Consider the following 17,405-nt stretch of genomic DNA (forward strand, 5'->3'; position numbering starts at 1 on the left):
GGTAAAACGGGACCGAAATTTCTCGCACAAGCCAGGAGCGCGAACTGGTTTCCACAGTAACACTTCGTCTCCAGGGTGGAAGGAAACGACACGGTGAGGTGCATCATAGCGAGTTTTGCGGTCTTGTTGACTGGCGTCGGTGTTGAGGCGGTCAGGCTGGTGACATCGGGCAATGCGCTAGACGAACTGCTCACACATTGATGTGGACGAGTGCGCGGGGACACCGAGGAAAGAAACGTCGAGGATTGTGGTCGGTTGACGACCATACACAAAGAAAAAGGGCGAGTACGCCGCAGTGCGTTGGACGGCCGTTTTGTATGCAAAAGTCACGAATGGTAGAATGACATCCCAATTGGTGTGGTCAGGGTTGATGTACATGTCGGAGAGCATGCGATGAAAACGCTCTGTGAGACCATTAGTTTGAGGGGGGTAGCTGGAAGTCGTTTTATGGGTGGTATTGGACGCACGGAGAGCATTGTCGAGAAGTTTAGACAAAAAGATCCTGCCGCGGTCACTCAAAACGACACGTGGGGCTCCGTGCCGTAAAAGGATGGCGTCCCTGAAAAAGGCTGCAACCTCCTCTGCAGATCCCGAAGATAGTGCGGCTGTTTCAGCGTACCGTGCCAAGTGCTCTAGAGCTGTGAAGATCCATCGTTCACCGCCAGTGGATAAGGGTAGCGGTCCATAGAGGTCAGTACCAACGACTGCGATAGGAGCTTCAGGACACGGAACCGGTTGGAGCAGTCCAGCTGGAGGTGAGGTCAGTCGTTTTCGCTGTTGGCAGAGCGAACTGGAAGCCACGTATTTCGCTACGCTGGTTGCAAGTCTAGGCCAAGAGAAGCGGTTGCGAATTCGCTCATAGGTTTTATGGAATCCAAAGGGACCGGCAGTGGGATCCTCGTGAAAGGTATCTAGTATCTGGGCCCGAAGTGATCTATATTTATTTATTTATTTATTCATTTATCTATCTATATTTGTGTGAACACGCTGCAAAACATGAAATTAAATATCAGCATGCAGGTCAGCTTCATGCATATCGCCCAAAAACTACTTATAGAATGTGCTGTCCATGATCCATAGTTCAAGGTCCTCTTCAGGTTGGTCCCTGCTCATCTGCTACATCACCATAAGCCTGCCCAGTTGCTTTTCAATGTTGCCACAAACACCGGCGCCGATCTAATTCGCATAGGTGCCTACCACTGGTATGACACGAGGACCTACAATTTCAGTCGCAACACTATCTGTTCTTTGCTTCAAATTGGTTGAAGGGACCCTTCGCAATTATTACAGTGACCGACCGAAACGCAATATACATTGTCGGAATTTCGTTCTTTATTGCGACTATTCAGTACTGCTGGCCAGCGTTTTCGAAGTAGAAGGAGACCTGTGGCTTCGAACCTCCAATTTAGGCCAAGGCAGCTCCCTGTTAGAATCTGAGTGCTGACGCCCGTTATTGCAAACGGGTCGCAAGCCCCAAGGGTAGCGTTGGCCTGGCGGCCTGGGGCACTGGAAGCATCCGAAGGTCCCGGCAAAGCATGAGTCGGCTGGTAACAGAACAACTGGTTTATTCTAACATCGCAAAAGAGCGGGCGGTCAGGTCGACCGAAGTGAGAGACGGGAGAGCACGTAACTCGACAGATGAAATCGGAGCCTCCCTCTTGGCGTCCGGGGGCAGCTGCTCTTATACTTTCGCAGTTGAGGGCAAGAAGGAAGACCTCGTGACGAGACCACGTGACGGCGGGTACGGACGAGCTGAGATACATGTTGAGACGAGTGTAGTGACTCTACCGCCGGCCGGGCGCCGGACAGACCTCCTCGCTTCACACTTGGGGAGCTCCTCTCCCCGGCTGCCGCGCTTTGACAAGCGTGGCACACACACACACACGCACACACGAAGACACGTGGCACTGAAACACGCCTGGACGCGCTTGGCGGGGAGGCGTATCGGCGGCGCTGAACGGGCCAAAATGTCCGCCGCTTTGAAGGAAGCCCCGGCGTCCGTTGCATCCGCGCCGGCTATACCGCGCGTCGTAGGCGAAACGTAACAGACCGCCCCGTCGGGGGAAGGAGATCCCGATGGTCAGGGGACTGCATCCGCTGTCCGGAGGGATGTCGCTCGATGATGCACATAACCGAAGTCGGGCGTCCGTCGGCGTTTCTTGAGCGCAGCGCACGGAGAAGGCCTCGTTCTCTCGTTCAGGTTCACACAGGACACTGCAAAGTGACTTCGGGAGAGTTGACATTTTTGTTCTCGTTCCCGGCAAGCGTTAGAACTACGCCGAAAGTCAACCGCTCAGTCAGCAAGCATGGCACAACCCTCACTAAGCCCTGCCAGGCTCTTTCCCCTTTTATACTACTGTCTAGTTCCTTACAGTAGTTTAGCAGCACTCAGAACGCGTCCACAAATCGGAAAATTGCACTAGAAAGCACGTCATCACTTTAAAACACTACACAAAAGCAATAGGTTAAAAAAAATCCTGCCTCAGGAAGAAAAACATCAGTAACAAACAATTTTGAGGCTGATTCCCACGTTAGGGGCTTCGACTTAAGCCATCGGCGTTACCGTTGAGACTCCCCTTTTTGTAACGCACCTCAAAGGAATATTGTTGCAAAGCGAGGCTCCAGCGATTTCGGTTTGCGCAACGACTTCAAATCCATGGCTGCTCTGAATGCTGCTTTCTCTACTGCCTACTATTGTCTTGCCGCAAACTAACCCGGCAGCAACGACAACCACAATTACCAGCTCTGTTTCTGACACTAACAAAAGCCTGGCAAAACTCAGAAGAAGAAAGTCCCGCACTCACCAAACCTCGCAGCCAAGAATTCCGCGCAGTCGTTCCGCTGCAGGCAACCAGTCGTCACACAGGGCTCGTTGCACTGCTCCCGGATGGTCGTTGTGCTGCTCAGCATACAGTCAACCGCATCTCTTCGCTGCTGGCCTCCGTTGTCGCGATCTCACCGCTGGCAACCAGCTGTTGGAATCGCACCGCTGGCACGAGTTGTTGGAACCTCAGTGCTGACGCCCGTTATTGCAAACGGGTCGCAAGCCCCAAGGGTAGCGTTGGCCTGGCGGCCTGGGGCACTGGAAGCATCCGAAGGTCCCGGCAAAGCATGAGTCGGCTGGTAACAGAACAACTGGTTTATTCTAACATCGCAAAAGAGCGGGCGGTCAGGTCGACCGAAGTGAGAGACGGGAGAGCACGTAACTCGACAGAAGAAATCGGAGCCTCCCTCTTGGCGTCCGGGGGCAGCTGCTCTTATACTTTCGCAGTTGAGGGCAAGAAGGAAGACCTCGTGACGAGACCACGTGACGGCGGGTACGGACGAGCTGAGATACATGTTGAGACGAGTGTAGTGACTCTACAGCCGGCCGGGCGCCGGACAGACCTCCTCGCTTCACACTTGGGGAGCTCCTCTCCCCGGCTGCCGCGCTTTGACAAGCGTGGCACACACACACACACGCACACACGAAGACACGTGGCACTGAAACACGCCTGGACGCGCTTGGCGGGGAGGCGTATCGGCGGCGCTGAACGGGCCAAAATGTCCGCCGCTTTGAAGGAAGCCCCGGCGTCCGTTGCATCCGCGCCGGCTATACCGCGCGTCGTAGGCGAAACGTAACATCCCCGAACTTTTAAGGAACTTCCTTCATGGTATTACTAGGCCAAGGAACGTGGTTGAAACAACAATAAAGGGAAGTCTGTGTAGGCCATGCGATGTCTTGCCGACGCGGTAACTAGAGCTGCCGCCTACCTCCCCTAACGCGAATATATAACTTCAACATTTCAAGTGGGCAACGCATTTACCTGCCATGCAGTAATAGTTTCCCAGTTTCCCCATGGAGTTCTACAAAATAGTTTCTTTGTTTCCTTGAACAGATGACCAACGTCTGCACAATAATGCTGCGGGGTGTCCCTGCTAACGTTAAGCAAGCCGTTCGAAAAAAAAAAAAAAACTTGAAACGCATGATGCACGTGTGAAGCGTACTTAGAAGGTCTTAGAAGCGTACGTTTCATCTTATTTTTTTAAATCTGCTCTTTAACTGAAAAGCTTAGCTAACATTAGCTGGGACACGCGGTATATTAGCACTTTCCACACCTGCTTCACATTCAGGTGTATGCGAGATGTTATGCCTATTGTTGAGCTAGCGGAAATTTTCTTTCGCCAGGCGTAGTCACAGAGCAACGTCTGCAATTAGGCGCATTGGGGCTGGAGATGGTAGTGGCAGAACATAGTTTTTGATTAAATAATGCTCATCAGTGAGCAATGCCAGGCTTCGACGAGCGTTCGGCTGAAGTGGTTCCTGTAGTTGCCGCACCTGTTACGTGTTATTTCTCTTGCGGTGCTGTGTCACCCTGCTTTTCAAAACTTTTCAATGTGATGTGCAAAGTATTAGTGCGACATTTACTATAATCAGATGTTCTTGCTTGTCGCTGTTAGTATGTTCTTTATTGCAACAAGTGTAAATAGCATGATTGCGAATTCTATTATGCTATATTCCATTAACAAGAATACACCAAAGGAAGTCACAGCGCAGCAATAGAGAAAGTTCCACAAAGCCATAAATAAATCGATAAATAACTAAATACCATCCGTAGCCTACGTGTAACCCAATTTGACGTTCAGATGCGTTTGCTTAAAAAAAAGGGGGGGGGGGATATTGCCCAAGAAGGGTCCAAGTGTGACTGAAGTAGAGCCGTAATGGCCGTCATTCGTACCTTGAAAGGAGGCATCGCAGGGGAGCTGCGCTGGTGTTAGTGAGACTCAAAGCCAGAACGATGTTTTGGCACAGTAATTGGCAAGCGAAGATTCAACTTCTGGCAGTAGCACACGCAGCGAATAGAGCGAGTATAACGAAGGCCCGGAGAACAGCGATCGCGGATTGGATTGGCCGGCCCATTCGCCGTCTCGAGCCATTCGTTCGACATTGCATGGAGTACATTTGCCGGCGAGGCTATTTGCTTGGCGGGTTACTCTTGTGAGGTGTAACACAGCTTTGTGGTAAGGCGTCAAACAAGTTTCATCGGTGTTGTTGCGTGCATTCTCGCGAGTATGGGTGGCTGCAGGTTCAGCCCGATACCTGATGGAACACACTGCTGTTTGCACCAACACAAGACCTTCTATACCCGAAGAGTACGGCTTCTATGGTGCAGAATGTTCTAGCGCTTGAATTTTAAAAATGATCCTGACTCTACAGAGCAGCAGCTATGCAATAGATAGCTTTATTTGGTGATTAGACAAAAATATTACAAAAAACTAGGGTTTCAATTTTTCATTTCTATCGAAATATTTTTTCGGACTTGGCTTTGAAAAAGATATGAATATTTTTTTTTTTTGCATTCGTAATGACGATAGTGAGTCATGATTTACTTAAATTAGTAGAACCCAATGACACTCGCCTTCTCCTGCACTCGGCGAGACTTCCACACGAACGCACGTGTGGTCGCAATCTCGACAACTCACATTAAGAGGAAGCTTTAGCTCGGGTGCTCCTATCTAAATACATGTAAAATGAGAATTCGTTTTTCTCGGCAACCACTGCACCAAATTTGACGAGGTTTGTTGCTTTTAAAAGAAAAACGTAAAATCTAGTGACTGTTGGTTTCGAATTTTTGATTTATGTTGTTAATTTCTTATTAAAATTTGACAAATATCGCAAATCTTCAAAAAAGGAAACTATAAAGTTTACTACTCTGTAACACTAAAACCAAAAATGATAATACAATTCTTTTAATTGCAGCTAATAGCACATCTAAAGCGGACAAAATTGATATGCTATACATGAATCTAAAATAATTTTGTAATATGGAAATACAGCTTTTGCAGAACCTTTGTAAACAACGTAACAAATTCACGTAAGATATAATATGACATATCAAATCTGTCCGCTTTCAATGGTCTAATGGATGCCGTTTACAGAACCGCGATATCAGTTTTTGATGCAGAGTTATGAATTTGTAAACTTCGTCCTTCTATTTTTTTCGAACTTCCGAATTTTTGAAAATTCTTTTAACAAGATCCAGAACCTAAATCGAAATTCTGCTTCCAACAGTCACTAGAATTTAACTTTCTCTCTCAAATGCAACAAACTTCACTAAAATCGGTCCAGGGGTTATCTCAGAAAAACGTTTTTGCATTTTACATGTATTTGGATAGGCCGCGTCGGAGTTGGGTCCGAGCTAAAGCTTCCTCTTAAGTACATGCAATGCATGGGCCACCACTGCCGTCAAAATAATCTGCCTTGTTTACGATGTCGCGAGAAGTAAGAGCGTACATTGATTCAGAAATAATTCTGATTGTCATTTTTTACTGAATGCAGGGGCGCACCAAGACATTTTTTTTCAGTCTAACTGGCAATATTTTAAACTTGCTTTGCACTTAGGGCGAAGCATTCAATAGCATGGTGCAGAACATGGGGAAAGCCCAAACCATGCTAAGCCCACCGAAACCATCCTGAGGAATCAAGAACATGCAATATACCTTGGCCGTTTACGTGATTGATAATTACCTTTAAACGGGGTTCTCTCGTAACAATGTAACGAATTAGATACGTGACATTACGTGGCGAAATGATGAACGTAACATGGAAGTATACACCTTTTGCAGAATGCTGACAGCACGATTGGGTTCCCGCCACCATCGTAAAGGATGCGGGAGAGCTCAGGACCCGCGTAGAAAGCTTGTGGACCGCGCGCGCTTTGCTCCTGGACCAATTGACGTTGGTATGCGGCATAAGCCTACCGTGTTCGCCGCACAGCACACGTACGGCGGGCACTGTCTACACCGCGGACGCTGCGGAGGAAGCTCGGGGCCTCTCCCGTGCTCGGGCAGTGTCCCGTACGTGCGCTACAGTTTGTGCTCCGCCTTCGGTAAATCCTATTGCTTCGGCAGCGCGAGTGGGCATTCGTGGAATTCCTAGACGGCAAAGGGCAGACGGGCGGCAAGTCTGCAAAGTCGCACGCAGCGTGGCGTTTGTTTTGCGGCGATTGACTATAATAATAATAATGGGTAATTCATGTAGTTACAGGCTATTTCTACAGCTTTTAGGTTCCTGTATGCTTGTAAATCAGCTATCGCGATCAATGTCGCCAAAGCAATGATGGAATATATGTATCGTCAAGCAACGCTAAAAAGTCGTTTTCGTCCGATCGAGATCTCCACTCACACGTCAGTATCCCGGTGTACCAGTTAAGCAGTATACCGCGAGGAAATATCACATGATGTGTACAGAGTTCTGTGCACACACTCCGTACGTGTCTGTTTGTTTTCATTAGACATTCACAAGTTTAAGCAATTTTTATACAGGACAATTCGTTTTTGCTTTTTCAATTTCTTGGTTGTTTTTTTGCGATGGGTTTGCACCTCAGTTACCATATCATAAATTTTAAAATAATTTCACTGTACGCTGTTTATTTGTCTCCTCTAAATATTTCAGCTGTAAATCAGCTTACTGTCCGTTGCCTACAAAGTATTTACTAAGGTAATCGCAAAGAGAATCAGGAACAACTTAGACTTCTGTCAACCAAAGGACTAGGCAGGATTTCGTGAAGGCTACTCAACAATAGACCATATTCACGCTATCAATAAGGTGATGGAGAAATGTGCGGAATATAACCAACCCTTATATATAGGTTTCATTGATTACGAGAAAGCATTTGATTCAGTCGAAACCTCAGCAGTCATGGAGGCATTACGGAATAAGGGTGTAGACGAGCCGTATGTAAAAATACTGAAAGATATCTATAGTGGCTCCACAGCCACCATAGCCCTCCATAAAGAAAGCAAAAAAATCCCAATAAAGAAAGGCGTCAGGCAGGGAGATACGATCTCTCCAATGCTATTCATAGCGTGTTTACAGGAGGTATTCAGATACCTAGATTGGGAAGAATTGTGGATAAGAATTAATGGAGAATACCATATAATGGAGAATACATTAGCAACTTTCAATTTGCTGATGATCACTGGGGGGACCAATTGCAATGCATGCTCACTGACCTGGACAAGCAAAGCAGAAGGGTGGGTCTAAAACTTAATCTGCTCAAAATTAAAGTAATGTTTAACAGTCTTGGAAGAGATACAGCAGTTTACGATATGTAGCGAGGCACTGGAAGTGGTAAGGGAATACATCTATTTAGGGCGGGCAGTGACCGGCGATCCGGATCATGAGACAGAAATAATCAGAAAAATAAGAATGGGCTGGGGTGTATTTGGCAGGCATTCTCAGATCATGAACGGCTGGTTGCCATTGTGCCTCAAGAGAAAAGTGTATAACAGCTGTGTCTTACCAGTATTTACCTACGGGGCAGAAACCTGGAGGCTTCTACTTAAATTAGGGTTCTACTTCTACTTAAAAAGGGTTGTACTTAAATTTAGGGCGATGCAACGAGCTATGGAAAGAAGAATGATGGTTTTAACGTTAAAGGGATAAGAAGAGAGCAGATTGGGTGAGGGAACAAACCTGAGGTAATGACATCTTAGTTGAAATCAAAAAGAAGAAATGGGCATGGGCTGGGCGTGTAATGAGGATGGAAGATAACCGCTGGTCATTTACGGTTACAGACTGGATTCCAAGAGAAGGAAAGCGTAGCAGGGGGTGGCAGAAAGTTAGGTGGACGGAAGAGATTAAGAAGTTTGCAGGGACAACATAGCCGCAATTAACGCATCACTGGGGTAGTTGGAAAAGTATGGGAGAGGCCTTTGCCCTGCAATGGGCGTAGCCAGGCTGCAGGGCATATATATATATATATATATATATATATATATATATATATATATATATATGTATATATATTCTAAAGGTGTTTATTTCGCAGAGCGCGGAGAAGCGCAACGTCAACGGTCAGGACAGTGACAGCTTTCAAGCACGAGAGTCGTTGCCGAGCCACAGCGTGCGACCTTCTAGCGTTTTCATGCAGTAGCGCTGAACACACAAGTGTCTCTCTTCTGTGCAATCAACCGCGGGAGGGATAAGGGGGCCGACCGGCGTCCTAAGAGCTCGTCGCGATGAGCGGGTCCTAGTAAGGCTTTAGACGGTCGACATGGACAATGTCTCGGCCACGGCGGCGCATGTCTGTAGATGGCGTAACTGGTTCTATGAAATAGTTTACAGGAGATGCGCGTTCGAGGGTACGATGAGGCTTCGGAACCAGTTTTGAAAAGATGCCAGGGGCAGTGAAATGGACTGAGAGCCACACGAGCGCTCCCGGACCGGAGGTGACCATGAAAGTGGCGTCACCGCGAATGCTCGTCTGACGCTCTTGATCATCGGAAGTAAAAATCCGAGCGAGGTACCGGCACTCCTGTGCATGTCTGACGGTGGGAGAAATAGGCACGCACTGGGATGCATCCGGCCGGTACGGTAGAAATTGTGTCGTTGGCGTGCGAAGGATGCCGACAATATAGTAAGAAATAGGGTGAAAATCCAGTGGTGATCTGCGTAGCGGTGTTGTACGCGTTGGTTACGAAGGCTAGGATGGCGTCCCTATTCGTGTGGTCCGAGGCGACGTACATTGAAAGCACGTTGCCAAGCGTACAGTTGAAACGTTCTGTGAGGCCATTTCTTTGAGGTTGGTATGCCGTAATTGTGCGACGAACAATGTGGCACTCTTTGAGAATGGCTTCAACTACTTCAGACAGGAAGACGCGTCCGCGATCGCTGAGCAGTTCTTGAGGTGGACCATGCCGCCGGATGAATCGGCGAAGCAGGAATGTGGCAACGTCGCGCGCTGTAGCTGCCGGGAGGGCAGCCGTTTCGGCGTATCGTGTGAGGTGATCAACTGCAACAATGGCTCAGCGCTTACAAGCTGATGTCAAAGGAAGTGGTCCATACAGATGGATTCCAACGCGGTCGAATGACCGGCTAGGGCAGGGTAGTGGCTGCAGACCAGCTGGCGCGAGCTGGGGTAAAGATTTCCGGCGCTGGCAGTCGGGGCATGAGCGAAGGAACTTTTGAACGTAGTTGTACATTCCTTACCAGTAGTAGCGTTGTCGGGGGCGCTGGTAGATTTTGAAACGTCCCATGTGTGCACACTGTGGATCAGAGTGAAATGATGCGCAGATTTCAAAACGCAGGCTTCGAGGTACTACTAATAACCATTGGCGACCGTCAATTGCGTCGTTGAAGCAGGTCCATTATGTAAAAAAGAGGAGAGGCATGCACACAGGACACAAGAGTTGAGAAGTGGACAACACGAACGCCGACTATCAACTGAAGGGAGCACATATGCGGAAAAAGAAAGCAGACACAAAACTCATCTGCGCAAGCTCAGGAATGTTATCACCGCACGTCAGTGGCGTACATGTGCCTGTATACGTGAGACTGTTAAGGCACTTAATATCTTCCTTATGTAAAGTAATGAAGGCTGACTCACGTACGCACTTCCACCATTATGCCGACCGTCGTTCTATGAAGCAGGTCGTCGCGAATGGCGAGATGGTGAGCTTGACGGCGCAACACACGATAGTCAGCTGTAATAACGGATCAATAAGGAAGTCTATGATGGAGGCAATGCAGGGGTCCTTGCGCTGCTCGGAAGCGATGGCCCAATATCGATGGAAGAAACGTCAAACTGGGATAGTGAGCAGCAGGCATTGTAGTCAGGCAAGGGACAGGAGGCAACGGCGCGATGCGTTCGACATGGGCGAAAGAGAGTTCCGAATGCAGTTTGGGCGCCCCAAAAACAGGATGCGATGAATCTGCGATGAGCTAGAATATCGCGGACCACAATATTTAGTAGCGTTGACACTGCGACGTAAGTGATGTGCGTTCTACGTTTTTTTTTTCTTTTTTTTTTTTACCACGGGTTGGTTTCAGCCGTGCGTCGGGAATGTAGAAGCTATAGGGTTGTCGCAATGGTCAGTCAGTCGCATCATTACCGCTGTCGCTAGGGTCATTACGGTTGAGGGAAAAGAAGAAGGCGTGAGATTTGTCTCCACGCTGCAGGAGGAAGCAGCAGTCAAGAACACTCCCGACCGCGGCAAGATTCTCGAACTTGTGCGATGTGTGGACGGAACTCTCATCGCGTAACAGCCGAGCGAACACATTCCAAAGCAAAACGTGACAGAATACGGCCCAACAAGTGGCTCTTATTTCGGGGAAGAGTTCTGCTTCCGGGAAATAGGCTGTTGGGGTCATAGAGGTTATGCGCAAACAGATAGTTTGCTGCCGTACTGAAACAAGTCAACACCAACGCGTCACTAAATTTGTGTGGGTGTTGGGCGCAAGATGAGGGGTCCCGACTGTCGCTGGTACGCATTTCTGATATTTTGGACACTTCTGCACAAGAATTTCAATATCACAGTTTAGGTTTGGCCGATATACTGTCTTGCTCTAGCTTTGCATTTCACAGTGCCGAGATGCCTTGCGCTATCCGCTTACTTATGTCTCACCGCATACTACTTGCCAATACAAACTTCATTTCATTTAAGAGTATACCATTTACCACAGAAAGTTAGGAAGAAACCGGTTTTAGCGGTACTTCCACGGCACAAGCTTTCGCAAGCTTTTGTAGTACCTGTTTGAGATGTACATGACCTTCGGTCTCACTTGCAAGCCCTGCAGTGGTTTCTTCCATTACGAATGCCGATTGTTCGGGGATTCCCTTGATTTCAACGTCACTTGTGGGCGAGGCTGCGTCATGTTCAGAAGCAGGTGACCGGGAAAGCTTGTCTGCCACGACCATCCGCTTTCCAGGAGAAAAAGCCACAGAGCAATCATATTTTAGAAATCCTAAAAGAAAACGCTGTTGTCTGAGTGGCATATCAGCAATTGTTCTTTTATAGGTCAATTAACGGGCTGTGGTACCTCTCAAGTATAAATTGGCGACCGAATAAAAAGTGATAAAGCTCTTCGCATCCAAAATCTAACGCCAGGTATTATTTTACAGCCTAAGCTGCTATGGGCTAATTGCAATTGCAGTTTCGTTTGTCGATGATGTCCTCCGCCGCCGATGCCCATCGCAGCTATCGCCAGGAATGAGAAAAAATATAAAATGTTCTCAGGGATCGAACTCATGCCGTCTGTGCGGGAGTCAGCTACTTTACCCCTGCGCCACGCCAGCGCTTGATAGGTAACGTGTTGTTAGGTCTGAACACGGCGAAAGTCGTTAATTAGACGTTTGCCACAAAGGAACCCCCCCCCCCCCCCCATCCATCAGCGCCGACCAAGAAAACGCAGCATTGACACCGGCATCGACGGGTCGACAAAGACACCCCCACCACTACTTGACAGCCTGAACTAATGATGAAAAGGGCCAACGTCAAATGCTACCGAGGAACGGCGCCTACCTTGGATTGACAGGTTGCTATGCTGTTATATATTTTATACCATCGGAGGTGGGGATGCTTCGGGTGTGTGGGTGCATCGGGGTTCCGAGTGCATTATAGGTGCGGGTACATCGGAGGTGCGGGTGCTGCCGGGCCATGCGATATCATGGGCGTGGTATAGCAACCGATTCGACGGTTCTGACTGGTCACAATACAGTCATCAGATTCCCTAGTCGAGTCGCCTAGGGAAGACGATGGTATTAAAGGCAGAGATTTTCGTGCAGGGAGGCCGACATGTCTTGATGTGAACTCAGACGCTTAACATGCTCCTGCATGGAGTGGGCTTCCGTAACTGAAGCCGTGTAATTAATGTCAAATCAACCCCGCTCTTTCATTCCTACTACCGTACGCATTCGTCGCTGGGCTTCGTGGATTCCTTGCTCTATCTCGAGCCGCAACAAGCTGGTTGGCAGTGGTGAGACCAAGAAAGCAGCCCTCACGACCTAGGATTGGTCGACTTGTGTGCGTGGCTCCGGGAGGCATGAACTTCACAACATCGAGGAAAACTACGGATGGAAGAGCGACTTCTGCTGATCCGGGATCAGCAGATCTCCTCTTCGTGATTCAGGGAGGCACAACCGTCGTAGTAATGGCGTGGAGTCTTGGACAACTCTAGGAAACTGGAAGGAAAAGCAGCAGAAGGCAGGTCCACGATGTGGGATCGGCGGACTTGGGAAGATGGCTCCGGAAGGCACGACGTTCGCAAGCTCCAGGTTAGACGAGTGCTTGAGCGACTACGTTTTGCTAGACGATAAGGACACCGAGTGTGCGGTCAGTACAGAGGAAGTTGTCAGCTCCCGGAAAAGCATGGATATCGCAGTGCTGAAGAAAGAGGAGCGGTTGCTCTTGACAGCATAGCTCAGTATGGATATTAACCACAACTTGAGATAACCCGAAATTCGTATTGCGATTGACGAAGGGGATTTCGGGGAGGACGAGGTCACGGATGTCTGGGAAAAGATATGTCGCGAGAGGAAAGAAAGGGAGGAAGAGAACGAGCGCGAGAGGAAAGAGAGGAAGCAAAGGAATGCGAGAAAGAAGAGAAGGAGTGGCAGGAGGAGATGGAACAAATACAGGTAGAAATTGAGCGCGAGAAAATGCAGGCAGAAATTTAGCTCGCAAAAATAAGGCTGGAGCTAGCGAGATTAGTGCGCAGGGCGGATACGGCGCCACCACAAATGCAAAGCGTGGAAAGGACGAGTTTTCTTCGGCCAAACGAAACGGGAGATGACATCGGTATCTACCTGAATAATTTTGAATGGACTTGTGAGACGCGATCATTTCAACAGGACACATGACCGGAGCAGTTGCTTGAGTTACTGCCGGGAGAAGCCTCGCAAGTCGTAGCCCGACGGAGGGCAGCCGAAGCAGGCGTGTGCAGTGAAGGCGAATTGGCTCGCAAAATACGAGCTTTCCACATAGGGACCTTTTGGAGATATCGAGACAGCAGCAGCACTCTCCGATGGGCTACCGGAAGTCTACCCTTACGTTTTATCGAACAGCTCAGAGTTGCGGTGCACCTTTGCTGAAGCCCAGCTCATGGCTTTGACGAGGTACGAAGCATGCGAACTAGAGATAAGTCACGACGATGCACTAAGTACACAAAAAGAGGATAAAACTGCTAGCTCATGAGAGGTAATTAAGCCACAGGAGGGAATCTTTGATTTCCCCGGAAGAAATTCAGGAAGGTAGTCAGGCGCTGTGTTACTATGCGGAACACAGTGAAAAAAAGAGGATGAAACAGCTAGCTCCGTAGATGTAGTTAAGACGGTGGAGGAAACGATTTCCTCGACAGAAATTCAAGAAGAGGGTCAGGCTGAGGAGCCGCCAACGAGAAGAAAAAGAAAGCACTCCAAAATGAGCACCTGAAACAGTGCTAAGAGAAAGAGGCGTCGCAAATTCAGAAATGCGGCAGAGAAGACAACGCGGCCGAATAAATCAAAAGCCACTAAACCCTGCGGAGAGCGCAATGAAGGATTTACAAAGGCGCGTTTGTCGTTTGGAATATTTCGAGTCGGAGCACGTCTGAGCCGTCAGACTAGGTTAAAAAGAAAGTGACGTTGAGCCCGCAGGAAGACAAAAGCCAGGGGCCAATTACGCTCCCCCTCGTTCAGTTCTCTTCTAGGTGTAGCCTGTATGACACGGAAGAGCGCGGCGGTCCGGCAACGCGAAGTGATCATACCACGCAGAACATTCAGAGTGCAATGCAAAAAAGGCAGGTGGGCAGTACGAAAGGTATCGAGACTCTGTAGCGAAGCCTACCTGCCCTTTTCATCACCAGGTTGACCAGTTTAACAAGTGCTCTCAAACAGCGCCCGCCTTGAGTAAGGCTTAAGGAGACGGTTTTCGCACACATATTTTTTCACATGTATTGTACGTATCGCTAGCTATGTTATTAAGATAAGCAATCTATTTGAGTCTTGCCGACAGCTGACCAAGACAAGAAAGGAGAGAGACAGAGAGAAGGGTAGAACATTGTAAATCGATGCGGGGATCCGGTAGACGTGTCGCTCGGGCACGCGGACTAGTGTGCGTGTGCCTGTGTATTTCCAGGGAGATGGAGCTAGCGTGTGACGTCAGCCATCAGTTCTAGAACAATCCCCGAGGGCGTGACCGAACATCGACGCTTAGAGAAGCCTGACCTGTCACCCTATGGTCGAATCTCTTGGCGGCGGAGGTTTTTGTTAGGTCTGAACACAGCCAAAGGCCTTAATTAGACGTTTGCCACGAGGCACCTTCCAACTATCCATCACGGCCTAACAAGAAGGCAACGCAGCGTTGACAGCGACTGCTGAGGGGTACACAAAACGCTGACGGGTCCACAAGCGACCACGCTGCGTAGCATCCATAAGTTCACATTTTGCATTCCTGTTGCATATTATAGTACCAGGTGGCATGCCATGTAACAGTTGCACAGTTAGTGGTACAAGGTCGATAGAAAAGATCTGAGGAAGAAAAAGAAGATTAAGAAGACGTAATAAAAAAATGCTTGAATAAGAAACATGTATAGCATACCGGATAAACCCAACAGGCTAGGTGATCCTTTGTTGCCGATCCGTTTTTAAAGTTGCTGCCAATAAATCACCATCAGTAGCAGCAGCAACATATACCATTTCTCACGCCACGTGAGATGTGCGCCGCGTAGCCTCGATACGTGCAAGCTTTGCATTGCAGTTGGGTTGTATTCCACCAGGCGTCATGGCACGTAGCAGTTGTACCGCATCGTGCCTCATGTAGAGGCACGATGCGATGATTTTTGCACCGCGTAGTTTGGATACACGTATTTACTCTTCGGTACACGTTGTGGCGCCTCCTCGCAAGGCACGAACCGCTGCTGAAGGCACGGGTCGTACAGCTCCGCGCACAGCTGCAACCAAGAAAAATCGGGCTCAGCAGACCGCTTTGCGGGGAGCAGCACAAGGCGGAGCTCGTCGCCGACACCGCATGGGCAGTTCAGTTCATTCTCGTGAAAACGGCGCAAAGCCACACCGACGCGAAGACCCTCTACCTCTAGTGCACGCTGCCTAAAATCAAGCTGCTACGGAGCCGCTCATCAAGCTTACGCTGCGACTGTGCTGCGTGTGCCAGGCAGGCCTGAGACTTTTAGAGCGCAGCTCTTAGGTACCCGTTCCTGCGGCAAGCGTTGGCGTTGTTCCGCCTAACCGAGCGAATGAACACTGCGACGGATGAAAGCGAACGTGGAGCGCAGTGGGAGATGAAAGACGACGATAATGAAGGGAGAGTTAGGATAGAAACGGAGGAGAAGGATGCACCGGACCATGAGGCGGAAAGCAGAGGAGGCGGGTATGGCAAAATCGTGAGAATGAAAGGGTAGTGCCGCACAAGCCGGGCTTTGTGGCTGCGAAATATTACTCAAGACAATTGACCTATCAATGTACGCTGATGATGTTTCTACTTGGTCTTATGAGGTGACTCGTCTTCAAGGGCGCTCAAGAATTCATCGGGCAATCACCCTAGCTTGTTCGCATGTCTGCAAACAAGGCCTTAGTGTGTACATCGAAAAATGCGCGTTAATCGCGTTTACTCGCAAGCCCATGACACCTTACCCTGTTTCTCTCAATGGCCACGCTATCACATACTATAAGTCTCACCACTTCTAAGGTGTGATTATTGACAAGGACCTTTCGTGGAGCCCGCACTGCATCTACCACCAGTCGAGACTAATTCCCATTGTACGTATAATGAAGTCCCCGTGCGGAAAAACCTGGGGCACATCGGTACGGTCCATGCTGCAGCTGTACAGAGCACTGTTTCTGCGATTTTCGAGGTCCAGCTTGCCAGTTTTGGCGAAGCCATGCGAAAGAAATATTCGTACCCTCGAAAGTTTGCAAGGCCAGGTCCCACGGGCATGTCTTAGACTACCACGATGCGCCTCGACTCAGGCATGAATCATGATTGCTAGAGACTGCTTGGTCCCGACATATATAACGCTTGACAACCTTAGAGCGCACATTCGACATATGTGTCGCGTACTCAGTCATTATATTGCTGCTTTGCTAGCACAGAGACCTCAAGCCACATTTTCCGAACTTGTTGCGACACGTCAAGGCTACCTTTCGTCGTGCTTTACACCAGCAGCAAAACCACTGTTACCCCTGTGGTGCCTACTACAGCCAGACTACGCCCCACGATTCCGGGGATTACTAAGACCCGTCATTCAGCAGTGGCTCTACGTCAGTTGACATGGTCATTATGGCACAAGGCATATGAACAAAGAATGCACATTTACACCGATTGATCGGTCTCTCCCACCAGCTCTACAGGCGCTGTTATCATTGCTGTGTTACAAGTAAGAATTAAGTTCAAAGTGTCCCACATATCGAACTCTAAGGAAACAGAACTTGTCGCCCTACGTGCCGCTGTTAATTACATCATACAAGCAAATGCTCAAAAGTGGGTCGCATTTTGTGACTCCAAGTCAGCCGGTCAGAGTCTGCAGTCATCCCTACGCTGCAAAACCAATGAACAACTTACGTTTGAGATCAGAGAAGTTCCCCATCAACTCCTCTTAAACGTACATGACGTCATCTTCCAATCGCTTTGTCGGAAATGACTTCGGT

Source organism: Dermacentor andersoni, chromosome 1, assembly GCF_023375885.2.
Source record: "Dermacentor andersoni chromosome 1, qqDerAnde1_hic_scaffold, whole genome shotgun sequence".
Taxonomy (NCBI): domain Eukaryota; kingdom Metazoa; phylum Arthropoda; class Arachnida; order Ixodida; family Ixodidae; genus Dermacentor; species Dermacentor andersoni.